Source organism: Pipistrellus hanaki, assembly GCF_964339955.1.
Source record: "Pipistrellus hanaki genome assembly, chromosome: 17".
Lineage (NCBI taxonomy): Eukaryota > Metazoa > Chordata > Mammalia > Chiroptera > Vespertilionidae > Pipistrellus > Pipistrellus hanaki.
Window position 1 is genome coordinate 17,655,526 of NC_140519.1, and position 14,769 is coordinate 17,670,294.

A 14,769-nucleotide genomic window follows, 5' to 3' on the forward strand; every position below is an offset into this window, starting at 1 on the left:
GTTTTAACTGGCCCCATGACCAGAAGGCGGGCTGTTTTATAAACTTGATTGCTGGGCCTAAAGAGTCATGTTCTCCTGCAGATCTGAGTACCTTTTTATTTCAACTGTACAGGTACACACTTAGGTGAACGCTGTGAAAACCCATGCACGCACCATGCTTTAACTGTGTTAGCTTTATGCACTTTGTTTCTCCTTTAAAATAAAGGAAACTTGACAGATGCAGATAAGCCCTTTGTTGCTCACCCTTCTCAATTCCCATCTGGCCCCAAACACTCCCTCCCAAAGGGCAGCAGCACCTCAAAGCTGGTGTTTATTCCTTCCACACTTTAAGCTCACCCATATAGTTGGCCTGAATGGAGGCACCAAGGAATAGCTGTGTCTTTACCACCACCACCCCCTGCCCCTTTAAATCCCCATTTTCTTTCTAGGCTACTTTCCCAAGAAGGTAATTATTGGATAAATATTTTCGTCAGCATCTGTCAGTGGTATGCTCCCACAGAGTTCTAGAATTAGATCGACAGTACATTTTCCCCTAGGTCCTGCTTTGGTGTCTGCTCTCAAACTAGTTGTTTTTGTTTTGGGCATAGTCTATTTTTTCTCTCATAGGTTAAGGCTTTCTTTTTATCCTCGATATTCTAAAGTTTTACCACAAAATATGTAGGCATTGGTTTATTTATATTTATCCAGACAGAGTCTTAAAGTGAACTTTCAGCTTGAAGAGTTTTATCTTCAATTCTAAAATAATTTCAGCTACTATCTTTTTACCTAAGCTAGGGGTGTCGAACTCAATCAGAGAAGGGGCCAAAATCTAAAATCCAGCCTAAATCGTGGGCTGAATGGTTTACTGAACAGTCATAAACTGACAATGTCATAAACTGACAGCGGAGTGCAGTGATGACAGCGCGGTGCGGGCCACATTTGGCCCGCGGGCCTTGTGTTTGACATATGTGACCTAAGCGCACGTTCTCTCTCTCTCCACACACACAAATACTCAGACAGTGCACCCTTTTTTTTTTTTTTTTTTTTTTAAAGATCTTATTTTGCAATGATTGCATTTTAGAAGATTTACTAAGTAATATCTTCCACGTGAAAAAAAAAAAAGGTCAAGTCTAGAGTTTAGCATTTCTGAGAATTTTATTTCCATGATTATTTTTTCATTTGCAAGATTTCTGCCTAATCTTATTTCATTCCTATCATTAAATGCACAAGAATGTAAACTCTCCATGTGGAGGTGGGTTTGATTTACTTTGGTTCATTGTTGCTTCTCTGGCACCTAAAACAGTGCTTGGAACATAGTGTGGACTTAATAAGTGTAAATAAGTAATTAGGTGAAAAAGGTGGAGAGATTACAAACACAACACAGCTCATAGACAGATAACAGTATGGTGATTACCAGAGAGAAGAGGGGGTGGAGGGGTGTAGAACAGGGTATGGGGGGATAAACAGTGATGGAAGGAAACTTAATTTGGGGTGGTAAACACACAATACCAGATGTAGAGGATGTATTTAGATTTGTGAATCTGAAATCTATATAATTTTACTAGTCAATGTTTCCCCAATGAATCCAATAGTTACAGAAAATAATAAATAAATAAATAAATAAATAAATAAATAAATAAATCACTGGCTTTCTTTTTCTTCAAGATTGTCTCCCTTTTTAATGGGCTTCAATCCTTTGTTTATACTTTGAGCATCTACAATATTCCTTGCCAGGCTATTTCAACATTTTAATTTCTTCTGAGTCAAAATTGTTTTCAGAGGCAATTTCGTTGGCTCTTTCCTTCTTCATGTTCTTTGGGATTTTGTTTTGCAAGTTCATTTGACGTGGGAGGATTTTTAATTTAGTTTTGTTATTTTGATTTAGCTCCATCCCCTATCTCTCATCATCTTTCTCTTACAAATGATTCTGTGCTCATTTGGTGCCCAGAACCCCCATCTTCATATTGGAGATGGGAGTATCACATTATGCGGACATCTGGATTATTACCAGTCACAACATGAGCCAGTTTAGTTCCTAGTTTAATGGCCATGTCAGCTTCTTCCTTCATCTCAAGTCCATAAAAGCTACAGTCTCTGGCAGCAGTCGGAAACAGATTGCTCATATTTGCTCAGAAATGGAAGAGTCCTTCTCTACACCCTGCTTTTACACTGAGGGTGGCTCTTGATCTCTACCTAGTGTGGGATGACTTGAATTCCTCATTTTCCTTAAAAAGTTGTACAGAACCCTCCGTCCATCATCAGAGGTCAACAAGCCAGAGGCCTCAGCACAGAATTTTTCCCATTTCCTTTCCATTCACCGGTCAATGAGATGGTAAACTGTGACCTCCGCTGTGACTTTTACATTGTCTGCCTTCACATTTTATCCAGCATTGCTCTACATTTAGAACAGAGGTAGGTGATGCTTCAAAGCTGGAAGGCACAGAGACACCAGGTCAGATGTTCTCATGGCTCCTCATGTGTGCTTGGTAGAAAAAGAGCACACAAGTCAATGAATTATTTAGCCCCTCCAGGGTCTCAAGCACTTCATTTTTACAGTGGATATTAAAATTGCCCTTCATATCTATAGCATAACATTGAAGATTAATCAATGAATATGAAGTGGTCAGTACTGTGGTCAGCAAAGAGGGCTTATGCAATAACTATTTTTCAAGTGCACACAGTAGGAGGCCTCTAAGCCAAAGTGTCCAGTTTTCCCTTAGGCCATTCAAACATTTTATGATCCACGTAGAAAATGAAAATTAAGGTGGATATTTGGCATCTACATAATTTTGCAATCACTGCACAAACAGAGGTTCAGTTCTCAAAAGAAAGGAAACTCTATTTGGTGAAAGTTAGAGTGTAATTTAAATGGCTTGCTCATGTGCACCAGTTGTGGGAACTGCGGCTCTTCCCTACCCTGAACAGTTTGGGGAGAAAAATATTCTGTAAAAGCACTGCAGGGATCATTAGTACACCAAGGAAAACGTCACTACTGAAGCCTGCCACCACAGCCGGCCACACTGGGCACTCTCCCTACTTTCAGAAAGGAATGTTACTTAAAAAGAAAAGTTAACAGGAGGATCATGTTGATCTAATTCTGCTACATTCTTGGCAGAAATCTTCCACTTTTCAATAGGTCAACATATTCTAACAAACATATGTGGTGAAGAGAATCAGTAGAAAAATAATTTGTATAGATTTAAAATAATTAAGTGCCCACATCAAATGAAATCTTATTCAGAAACAATCATATCTTTCCTAAACTGCTATATTGCAGAACTAAAATAGACCAAAAAAATCAAATGATATAAGCGCATCCTGAAAAATACTCTTAGAAGAGAAAGGCCAACTATAAATTCAGAGTTAGATATATTATTGATCCAGACTTGGGCAAGTAGTTAATATTTGTTAGCCCATGATGATAGAAAGCAAGAAATTATTATAAAATACAACTGTGAGCTGATGACATTTAGAGAAAATGACCATGAAATATAGCCACCTTGTTACTCTTATGAAGTTTACATAGACAACAAATATTTTAGTCAATTACTTCTTATAATAAAACGTGGACTTGAGGCTGCAGCCAATTTTAGGTACCCCCGTCAGAAACACACACACACACACACACACACACACACACAAAAGCACGGTTGTGCAGCCAGTTTACCATCCTTATGGTTTGCAGGTATTTTTCAGAATATGACAAACTATGGACAGGAAATGAATTTCTAATGCACTTCCCTTAATTGCAAGTCTTACCATATTCCTTAATCAAAATTTATGAAAAAGTTAATGGTAAAATTGGATCAATGCCAAAACTGACCGTAGTTTATTATGTTTCTGAGGCTAATAAGAATGAAGTCATGATCCTTTGTCTCAATATAGCAAATCTGTAAGACCATTTGGAAAGTGCTGCTCTTATTTTATATAAGGTGAACAGTAAGTTTCCTTTCATGCTTGATTACATCAGGCTTCACTGTCACAATTTTATAAATTAACTCTACCATAGAAAATGGATATATTACAATAACTTTCTTTTCATTTAGTCCCTACAGAATAAAATACCAATGAAAGAAGTGATAATGTCTTAAGTACGATCAGTAGTGATATAAACCTACCCAAATCAGATAACTACAATGAAACTAATTTGAGCAAACTAATTTCATACAATCTAATAGTAAAGACAAGTGTACAGGTATCTACAATGCAAGGTACAGTGTTTGGAGGTAAATCAAAAAGTGCAGAAAGTCACTGGGATATACCTGCAAGAGAAAGAAGGAAGGCCATGTAAGATTTCTATATAATAAAAGGCTAATATGCAAATCAACCAAATGGCAGAATGACCAGTTGCTATGACATGCACTGACCACCAGGGGACAAATGCTCAACACAGGAGCTGCCCCCTGGTGGTCAGTGCCCTCCCTCAGGGGGAGTGCCACTCAGCCAGAAGCTGGGCTCAAGGCTGTTGAGCTTCTCCCTCCTCCATGGCAGCACTAAGCTGTCAGTCAGGCATCCCCCAAGGGCTCCCAGACTGTGAGAGGGTGCAGGCTGGGCTGAGAGATGCCTCCCTGAGTGCATGGCCTCTTGTATAACATAAGAGTTGTACTTTGACCCATGGAAGGAATTCTGGGCAGGTCAAAATGGGAAAGAATCATTTCAAGTGGAGGCAACACCATGAAGAACAGAACAGATAAAGAGTGAATGGAGCCAATTTGGCTGAAAACAAGGTTCATGTAAGGTACAGAGAGAGAATATCGGCCAATTCAGCTGGATCATATTGTGACAAAATTAAGCAGCAAACTGAAAAATTGTAATTCATTTGTTAAGCAGTTGAGAAGCACCACACAGTAAACACTCAGCTACTAGCAAAAAAAAAAAAAAAAAAGAATAAATGGAAAAAAATGTGTGACACACAAAATATAAAAGTTCAGGGAATTTAGAGCAAGAGACCCTAGAAATGAAAAGCATCATTCAGCATTCATAACAAGACCACAGTAATGGAAATATGGGGATAGATGTTTGCCATGAGAGAGAGAAAATTCGTTTGGGGAACATAGAGATTAGTTGTGTAGAGTTAATCAAGCTCATATACTAATTTAAGGATCAGGGAAATGTTTTGTCAAATGGGTGAAGAACTAGGATCAAAGCGCTATAGGAGCAGGCTGATGCTCCCGGGGATGGCCAGGTTTTCACACAAAGAGAGACGATGCAACAGCTTGATGTAAAATATTTAAATTTATTAATTTTGTCATTGAAGATACAGAGAGGTTAAATCAATGACAAATGTGACATTCTTCTCATTTGGCGCTACCCCCCTCCTTTTTCTGGGCATGTTGGAGTATATCCAATTTTCCAAGAGAGATGACAAAGTCAATAGAGCCCCTGCTGTTTTATACATAGGGAAGAATAACTATAGTATTCAGCTCAGATCTCTGCTATATTCTTGTTTCTTTTCCAGATCATTGCTTATGAGATCATCTCTATATTTAAAATAATTATGGAAATTTCTCACTTGGCCAGACTCATCTGTACTACATAAAATCGCATTAAAAGATACTGATCTCTTGTCCAAGTGAGCATCACCAGCGAGGTTCAATCTAAGCTCACATATGGGTAAAAACACATGATAAGAAGGAGCTAGGAGAACATTAATTTGCATCTTCATCCCAACCCCTTTCCTTGTCCATAAGCATTAGCCTTGGTTTCTCTAGATTAGGTATTTCTAAAAGTAAGAGAAATCCTGAATAATGAGATAAATGTGGATTTGCTCGGGCAAATTGTGTGTTTTGGCTTATCAAAAACAGAGCATCTTAGGTACTTGTCATTAGAGAACCGCCTATAACCAATTAGCTGCGCCATTTTTACTTCTACCCGAGTGTTGGGAGTGGGAGGGTGAGGAGTTTTGGGAAGGCTAAGACAGTCGTGTGACCACAGAGGACAGGACTTTCCCACATTGAGAAAAGCACTCTTCTCAGACTTCCCTTAAGCTCTGAAAACAGGATCATGGTGTTCAAGGTGATGGAGATGGACCCATTGCTCCCTACTGCTGCTGGCCACATTTCACTCTCCTTTTGACAGCCTTCAGCCAGCAAATACTGGACTAGAATCCTACTCTCTGGTTTTCAAATGCTCCTTTTCTTCACTTTCATCTTGTCCATCTTTTCATGAGGATGCTAGGGTGATAGTCCTTCTTGCACCCGCGACATGTCATTATCACCACATACCGAGAAGAGAGCGAGCCTTATACCATTTCTGGTCATGGATTCTGCTATGTTGAATTAGATTGAAGAGAAAGGGTAAAAGAAATGTTCCCTTGCCCCAATTGTCAACAAACTACTGTGAATCTGTCTTATCTTCCTGAAATCCTTGTGGCATTCAACAACAGTTGAGAGTAATAAAAATTACTAATCCTACACGATGGCTTTCTGGACATAAGGACATGTTCTTAATACTTTTCATTCAATTATTTCAACCAATATTGTGTGAGCATCTATTGCAGTGTGAAGCACTATTTCCTGTTTTAGGAATACAATGATGAGAGCAAGAGACAAAGTTTGTTCGCTCGAGGACGTGTACACGTCAGGTGAGAACACGTGTACAAGTCAGGTGAGAAATTGTCCTTCCCTCCTTGTAAGTGTCCGAAGAGCCTGACTCTAGCAGCCTTTCTTTGTGGGAAAATAGAAACTCCTCTAATTCTGGTTCTCCCGAAATCTGCTTTTCTACTACAGAGCAGCCCTGTTCAGTGTTTTCTCCAATAACATTTCTTTACCCAGACACAAGACAAGCTTGTTCTCACTCCGGTGGGATCTGCCCTTTGCTCGCTTGACAATGTCCATCCTCATTTAGAAAATACACACACACATGAAGGGCCAAAGTGACGTCTCTCACCAGCAACTGTTTATTTTAAATGTGAGCCTATTCCTCTATCTCGGCGCCACTCAAAACGTGGTTTGCAGACTTAACAAGTTGATAGCAGAAATATAGAAATTTCATAAAAATATATATTGTGTCATCCTGCAAACATTCAAAAGCATGTTTTTGAACTTGTCATGTTGAGCAGGACTTAGACTGGCACAGTAAGCCCTGTGCTATGTGAGTTGCAGAATAGTCACAGACAGCAGGGCCACATCACAATTAGTGCCAACTATAAACCCAACCTGTATAAAAACAGGAATCAAACATAAGCATGTGTTTTTATTTAAAACTTATCGACTCTACAGTCACTTTAATGACCAGTCAGAATTTTAAAAATTGATGGTTAACGTAATTAACTAGGAAATAAAATTGGTAACATTTATCTGTACTTTATGGATAACAATAAAAATTTCACTGGAGTTTTGTTAAGAAATTGCTTTTAAGTCTTATCTTTCTTCCCATTAACATATCTCTGAGAAACTGGATTTCCCATACTCTGAGGGTAAGACCAACGTGGAAAGATTTTAGAGTTATATTTTCTCCTGTAAGCCATGCTGCCATGCCAACCCAGAGTAGGCCCTCAGAAAGAAACTAGCTTATTTCTCACACTGAAAAATTTAAACATTAGTGTATACAGTGCTTGTTCAAGTATATGTAGACAGTGAATATGGAGAATCACAGTATTACTCAACTTTTCTTTTCGGTTGGAGAATAGCAAAAGTGACTCATGGTGATTCCGTACTCACTGCTGTGAGAATCTGGTAGTATTCAGATTCAGCGGAGCGGAGCAGAGCTGAGCCTGATACTTCCCGTTTGAATTACACCTGGCATGAAAAGCCCCTGCTTCCTGGGCCCTCACTGGAGAAGAGTACTGCAACCTTGTTCATCACAGATTTGGGCAACCTCATTTCCCATTGTTACACCACACGCAGGACTGGAAGCACAGCTAGGCTGTCCCTCCTTCTGGAGAGTTCTCCACAGTCACTTCTGTCCTCTTACAGCTTTCTGGTATGAAATCTAGGTTATTTTCCTGAGTATCTCGGTGCTCTTCCAGTTCCATCTGCATAGTTGTTTCATGCAAGTGCCCTCTATGGTTTCCCCACTGGAAGGTGAGGTCAGCTGGCCTGGCCCTGAGGTCCTTGGAGAAGCCCTTCATAATAACTTTATTCTCCAATGAGCTTCTCTGCAGGAAACCCATAGGACCCACCTTCTGAAACAAGCCTTTGCTACTATTTACGTTTGGTGAACATGGAGATCTGGACAAACCTCCTCTTGGCTACTACTCATAGCAACCTCAAAAGCAATGCTAGCTCCAATGGATAAGTAAGGACATCAAGGCTCAGAGATATTAAGAACTTTCCAAAAGTCATACAGCTAGTAGGTATAAGCAGGAGAGGCTCCAGCCACCACCGTTGCGCTCGCCAGTCATAGGCCTTGCTTCTGGCTGAGCAGCGCATCCCTGGTTGGAGCACACTGACCACCAGGGGGCAGACACCCAGTCCCCTGGTGGTCAGTGTGTGTCACAGTGACCAGTTGTTCTGCTGTTTGGTCAATTTGCATATTAGCCTTTTATCATATAGGATTACATAGTATATATTCCAACACTTGATTGAAATTTGAGGCAAGGAACATGGCTGATAATGCATTTTGATGGCCTTTAAAACATATGCAGATGAATTCCCCTTCCTGAGAATGTGGAATCGTCTATGAGGCACATTCATTGTGAGAATAAAAATACATCAGTGAGATTGATTCACAGACCCTAGAGATGCTTTCAATTAATTAGTAATATGATTACAATGATTTCAGTCTCTTTTGCCTTTTTCTTCCACTTTGGTCTCTTTCATCTCTTCTAGTTATATAGCTATGAAACAAAATCTTTTCATAAAAAAACAAACAAACAAAAAACAAATCAGGATGCTTCTTTGCCTTTTAAAACACTTGGAAATTCTCATCTCCCCCTTGCCCCCAAAGATTTCACATATTTGTGTTGTATTTAATGCTTGTAAACGATTACAACAGCATTAAATCACTTCCCCAAACCATGCACATTAATCCTGTGATCGTTCACTTGTTGGGAGAAGAAATGGAGTATTAATATAAAAGCATATGCTTCAGAGCTGAAAATATCTAGTGTGAGTCTCCACTCCCATGGAGCCAGCTGCCTGCCTTTGAGCAATTCACCGAACCTCTCTGTGTGTGAGGTGCTATCATCTGGGAACTCTCAGGCATTATTTTGATTTTAACTATTACCTCCCTGTTAGTGAACCCAACCTACTGGATAGAGCCTCTTAGATAGCAGTCCCATATCTCAAATTCAATTCAATGCAGTATCCTGACACTTCCAATCCCCAAGGAACTTCTCCTCTGGTTTTGTCATTATATCAGATAATGATGTAAGCGCCCAATCCAATGAGTCTGTCTCCCTCTCAGCACACTATGTATTCTCTCAAGACTTTTTTTTCCTACTTCCTAAATATTTTTAAAATTGATACTTTCCTCTGCATTTCCATTTGCTTCACTAACATCCTAACTAGTCTCTCTGACTCTGCTCTTAGTTTCAGCCTTAATTTGTCCTCAGAGGTACCACCAGGATGCTCAATTTAAAATGCATGACCACTTGTACCACTTAAAACTCATAAGCCAATCACCTCTCTTACGGGCATAAGGCTAAATTCCTCAACTGGTGTCCCAAGGTCCCCTTGGGCTGCTCCTGCCCACCCCTCCTGCTTCCTTTCTACCCTTCCTCACCCATCATGGTTCTACAATGTCTTTGCTCATATTGTTTTCTCCCCCTGAAGGAGCCTCCTCCCTTCCTTCAACTAGCCTACTAGCAGTCATCTGTCAGAACTGCCCAGGCTAAACTCCTGGGTCTTTCCTAAGTCTCTACCGCACTCCCTGGCATCCTGTTACCTCTACCATAGTGTTTAACCCGTGTACTGCATTTCCTCTTCCTTTCCTTTAAGATTTTCAAGGGCATACTGTCTGATTCATCTCTGCATCCCAATGCTGTACACAGTTCTGCACTTGCATAAATTACACAATAGCTGGGCTGGCATGGCTCAATGGTTGATCATAGACCTATGAACCAGGAGGTCATGGTTTAATTCCTGGTCAGGGCACATGCCCGAGTTGCAGGATCAATCCCCACTAGAGGGCTTTCAGGAGGTAAGCATTATTGATGTTTCTGTCTCTCCTTCTTTCTTCCTCTTTGAAATCAATAAAAAAAATATATTTTAAATTACACAATAAATATTATTGAAACATACAGATTATTTCTAAAAGGAAGACATTAAAGTCCATACTACCTGTTTCCCCGAAAATAAGAGTGTCTTATATTAATTTTTGCTCCCAAAGATGCGCTAGGTCTTATTTTCAGGGGGTGTTTTATTTTTCCATGAAGAAGAATACGGTACACATTTATTGTTAAATGAAAATAAAGGAAATTTATTACCTGTATACGGTACAGTAGTATGGTAGTGGTCAACACAAACCAGACAAACTGTGAATCCTACAGTATCAAGAATTTACTCATTTATTCAATGACAATCATGTCATTATCTTCTGGAACATCATCATAACAATCCAATTCCTGAATTTCCTGGTGAATTTCTTGTGACTCCATTTCTTTCAGAATCATTGGACCAAATATCTCATGTTTAGCCTAGGGGTGGGGCTTATTTTCCGGGGGATGCCTTATATTTCACTCAGAAGGAAACCTGTAAGTAGGTCTTATTTTCGGAGGATGTCTTATTTTCGGGGAAACAGGGTATTCACCATGAATACTATTCTGTTAAAGTCACCATGTTACTCAGGAATCCACCACCATTTCTATTCTCATCTGGTTGCCCCAACTTTAGGGTATATATATATATATATATATATATATATATACACACACACACACACACACACACACACATATATATATATATATATATATATATATATATATATATATATACATACAAACATTCATTAATCATCTGTTAGTAGATACCTTATCAACAATGGGTAAATAAAAAAGAAAAAGACAAATCAAAAAGAAAAACCAGATATTCATAAAATGAATATAAAGAATGATGTGACGAAGTCTATAATGTAAGCATAGAAAGGAATATAAAGAGAAAACTAACTTATGGGAAGAAGGAGGATGGATTTTGAGATATGCCGGGAAGATGGGTGGGAATTGGCCAAAGCAACTGAAATTAGTCAGTCTGGCTAAACTTTAAAAAGAAAACCCAAGCAAAGATATTTCATTTTCTTCTTGAATGACTGACAGAATCTCACAAACTTGGAGCTAATATATAAAACAGAGCTTTGTCTACCATTGAAGTTGTAAGGTTCATGTAACTAGAGAGCTAATATTCAAAACATAACACTCTATTTTTCCCACAAATCATGATTTTTAGTAAGTCCATATTAATTTCTTCTAAGTTACAATTACGTATATATTTTGAATCAGAAGTTCTGGGCGTGACCTAAATTTCCTGATTGGTACAGGAGCAAAGCTTTGAGAGAATAATGTATAATTATTCATTCACCTTCTGTGGTCCATCCACCAAACAGAAGTTTGAAATGTCAGCAAAAGAAACTAAACAAAAGCAACAGGGGGAAAAATTACACTCAAAGAATTTGACCAGAATGCCCTGAATACATTTTTTAAAGACTGATTGTCCTTGTGATGGGCTAAAAAATCCAGCAAAGATACAAATAAAAAGAATTCCTGCTGCTGTAAGCCCTAACAATTTTTCCTCACAGAGTACATTTCCTTAACTGAATCTTCAGGTTAGTCTTATTTTCTCTCTAATATTTTCAGCTCTCCGTTATCCCAAAGGAAATTCTGGACACAAAGTCCTTTGATCTTCCCTTTGCTTTGGTGAAAACAACAGCTTTTCTTAGCTTAGAGACAGAAGTAATTCAAAGGTTTCTTTTTGAAGATGATTTTATCTGCTCCTGCTTGTCAGTCAGGGTATCTATTCATCCTTAATAAATATTATCACAATAAAAGACTTATCATAGGATGTGAAAACACCGAGTTAAGTAATTCAAATCTCATTTGCTGCTCTTATCTAAAGATTGTATTAAAAATTCCTTTAATGTAGAAGTTAAATAAATATTAGATATAAATACAACTTCTCAAGGGCAAATGAATTAGTGTGCATGCAGATAAGCATGAGCAGAGTGCAGATAATGAAATAAGGCTACATGTATATATGTAAATGCCTCTAGGTCATATTCTCAGAAAGTAGTGGTGGCAACCTTTAATAGAATTATAGTGTTTTCCAAATAAGGAAAAGATAGGTTGTTCTTAAGAGTGTCACTATAATTTCAAGTTTACCTGCTCTTGTCTCATGTAAAATTTATGAACCTTGGCTCTGCTGATGAGTTTTCTTGAGAGCGGCCTCCAACAGAGCCAGCATCTGTGCCCTTCAAATGGCCTAGAATGTTCTGTATATAAGAAGCAGACTGGATGCTAGAATAAGCTCAATAAAATAATATAGCACAAAAAAGGCTATTACACTAAAATTAATCTGATCTCCAATTCACTTCAACTACTTTTATGGTACTCCCTACATACCAAGCACAGAGGTGGCCAGGACCTAGCTGCCCTCCTATGCATTGAACAAGGCAGATAAATAACTCACAAGACAGACCAAAACAAATGACATTCAAGAGGTTATTAAGTTTTAAAGAAGAAAGTGATTAATTCCAGCTGAGACTGTAATAACTGAAGGCTTCCTGCAGAAAGATAAATTTGAGATGGGTCTTAAATAATTACTCTCTCACCAAATAGAAATGGACCTGAAGCATGCCCTGAAGGACAGCTGGGTTCAAACAAGCTGAAGAAGAGCTGACAGCATAGGAGGCACAGGTGGACATGCTGACTCTATGCGTACACCTGTTTCATGCCCCTCTTCCTTTTGAATTCTAACCTCATACCACTCTATTATCCGCCCCCTGTAGGATTTTCACACATGCTATTGTCTCTGCTAAAACACACCCTCTGCCCCACACTTTTATGTCCTCTTCCCTCTCTCCTAAACTCTATAGCTTCAACTCCTCTTTCAGAAGATCGCTGCACAAAGATCATACTTCCTCAAATAATTCACTCCTCTAACCTTCAACCATCTCCCTATCCTGCCTCCAATTAAGACAGATTCCCTTCTTATGCACATGCATAGCACCTTACACATTTCCATTGTTTTTCCCACACATTGCTACAAATTGTTAGTAAAAATGTTGTTTGATGTTTATCATAACCCATAGGCAAAATTTCCTAGAAGTTAACAATCTTATCTCCCAGAAGGCCCTCAATGTGAAGCGCTGTCTCCAGGTACTTGGTGGGAATACAGGATTGGGGAGCACATGGAAGTATCCAGGAATACCTTTACTATTATATTGTATGAGGATTTGGCACTTAAGTATAACTTACACATTGTAAATATTAGAGCCTTTATATATTTCACATATAGAAAAGAAGTATAGAAAATATTCAGCCATTACAAATTAATTCAAATTCTTTGTAAATTTAATTTCTCCTGCTATTAAAGAATCACTTCTTATATAACACAAAATTTACAACTCTGAAAACAGAAAGAAATTAGATGTACACATTTAGTTTACAGTTTTTCTTAGAGCGACAGAAATATGGATGCATCTTAAGGTATAGAAACATAGAATCCGCCTGAAAGACAAACTAGAAAATAAATGTAAAACTGCTATAGAGGAGATAAATATGCATCTGGAATGTTTTGAGTTAATTTAAAAAAGAGACCCCATCCTATATAATAAAAAGGTAATATGCAAATTGACCCTAATAGTGGTACCACGGGTCACTCTGATGTGCACTGACCACCAGGGGGCAGACACTCAATTCAGGAGCTGCCCCCTGGTGGTCAGTGCTCTCCCACAGGGGGAGCTCTGCTCAGCCACAAGCCAGGCTGACTGGCAGGAGCCTCTCCTATCTCTGGCAGCATTAAGGATGTCTGACTGATGGCTTTTAGGCAGTGCTCCCTGTGGGGAGCAGGCCTAAGCCATCAGTCGAACATCCCCCAAAGGCTCCCAGGATGCCAGGGAGCAGGCCGAAGCTGGCATCTGGACATCCCCTGAGAGGATGCAGGCTGGGCTGAGGGTCCCCTCCGAGTGCATCCGGCCTCTAACATTTACCGTATTTTCCGGCTCATAAGACGACTTTTGAAACGAAAAAAAGTCAACCGAAAATCGGGGGCAAAAGACCAAAATTGCACAAAAATTACCTGCATATCTTGACGGCAAGGTAAGTCTTTTCTTTGAAGTGGGGGGTAGTCTTATACAGCAAATATAGGCCTAAACCTATGTTTTAACTGCAAAATTAGGGGGTCATCTTATATGCTGGAAAATACGGTAATAACTCTAAAGCCACAGATTTACTAAGAAAAACAACTGAAGGATAAGGAATTATTCATATTCTAATTTAATGATCTCTCTCTCTCTGTCTCTCTTACTTTTTCTCTCCCAGATTTATTAAGTTCATACTCATGTTGAGTTAAGGTAGTTTCCACAGCTCTTCATCAATAGAACAACCAAAATTTTCCATTTCAAGCTTGGGTACACTATTTGTTATCTAAACAAGGAATGAGAAACAGTGTTTTATGAGCTGAAGACACTGAGGGAAGAAGGACATGGGGATGGAGACAGGGGCTAGGACTGGAGATGAGGTATGAAGGCTGAGGTCCTTTATGTCCTCACACTCCTAGCTGTACTTAAAAACGTGAAGTGGCAGTGAGCCCACACCATCCTTCACATCTACCTCATGCCAGAATATATTCATGACATCCAGCCCCACTTCAGAATACAGAGAAATAACACATTTCACGGAGGTGCTATCCTGGG

The 14,769-nt window shown here is 39.1% G+C and overlaps 1 protein-coding gene across 1 annotated transcript in view; it reads right to left on the reverse strand.

Moving 5' to 3' along the window:
* PREX2 (phosphatidylinositol-3,4,5-trisphosphate dependent Rac exchange factor 2) overlaps positions 1–14,769 on the reverse strand; it is a 209,633-nt gene that overhangs the window by 30,476 nt on the left and 164,388 nt on the right. The gene's annotated exons all lie outside the window — the stretch shown is intronic.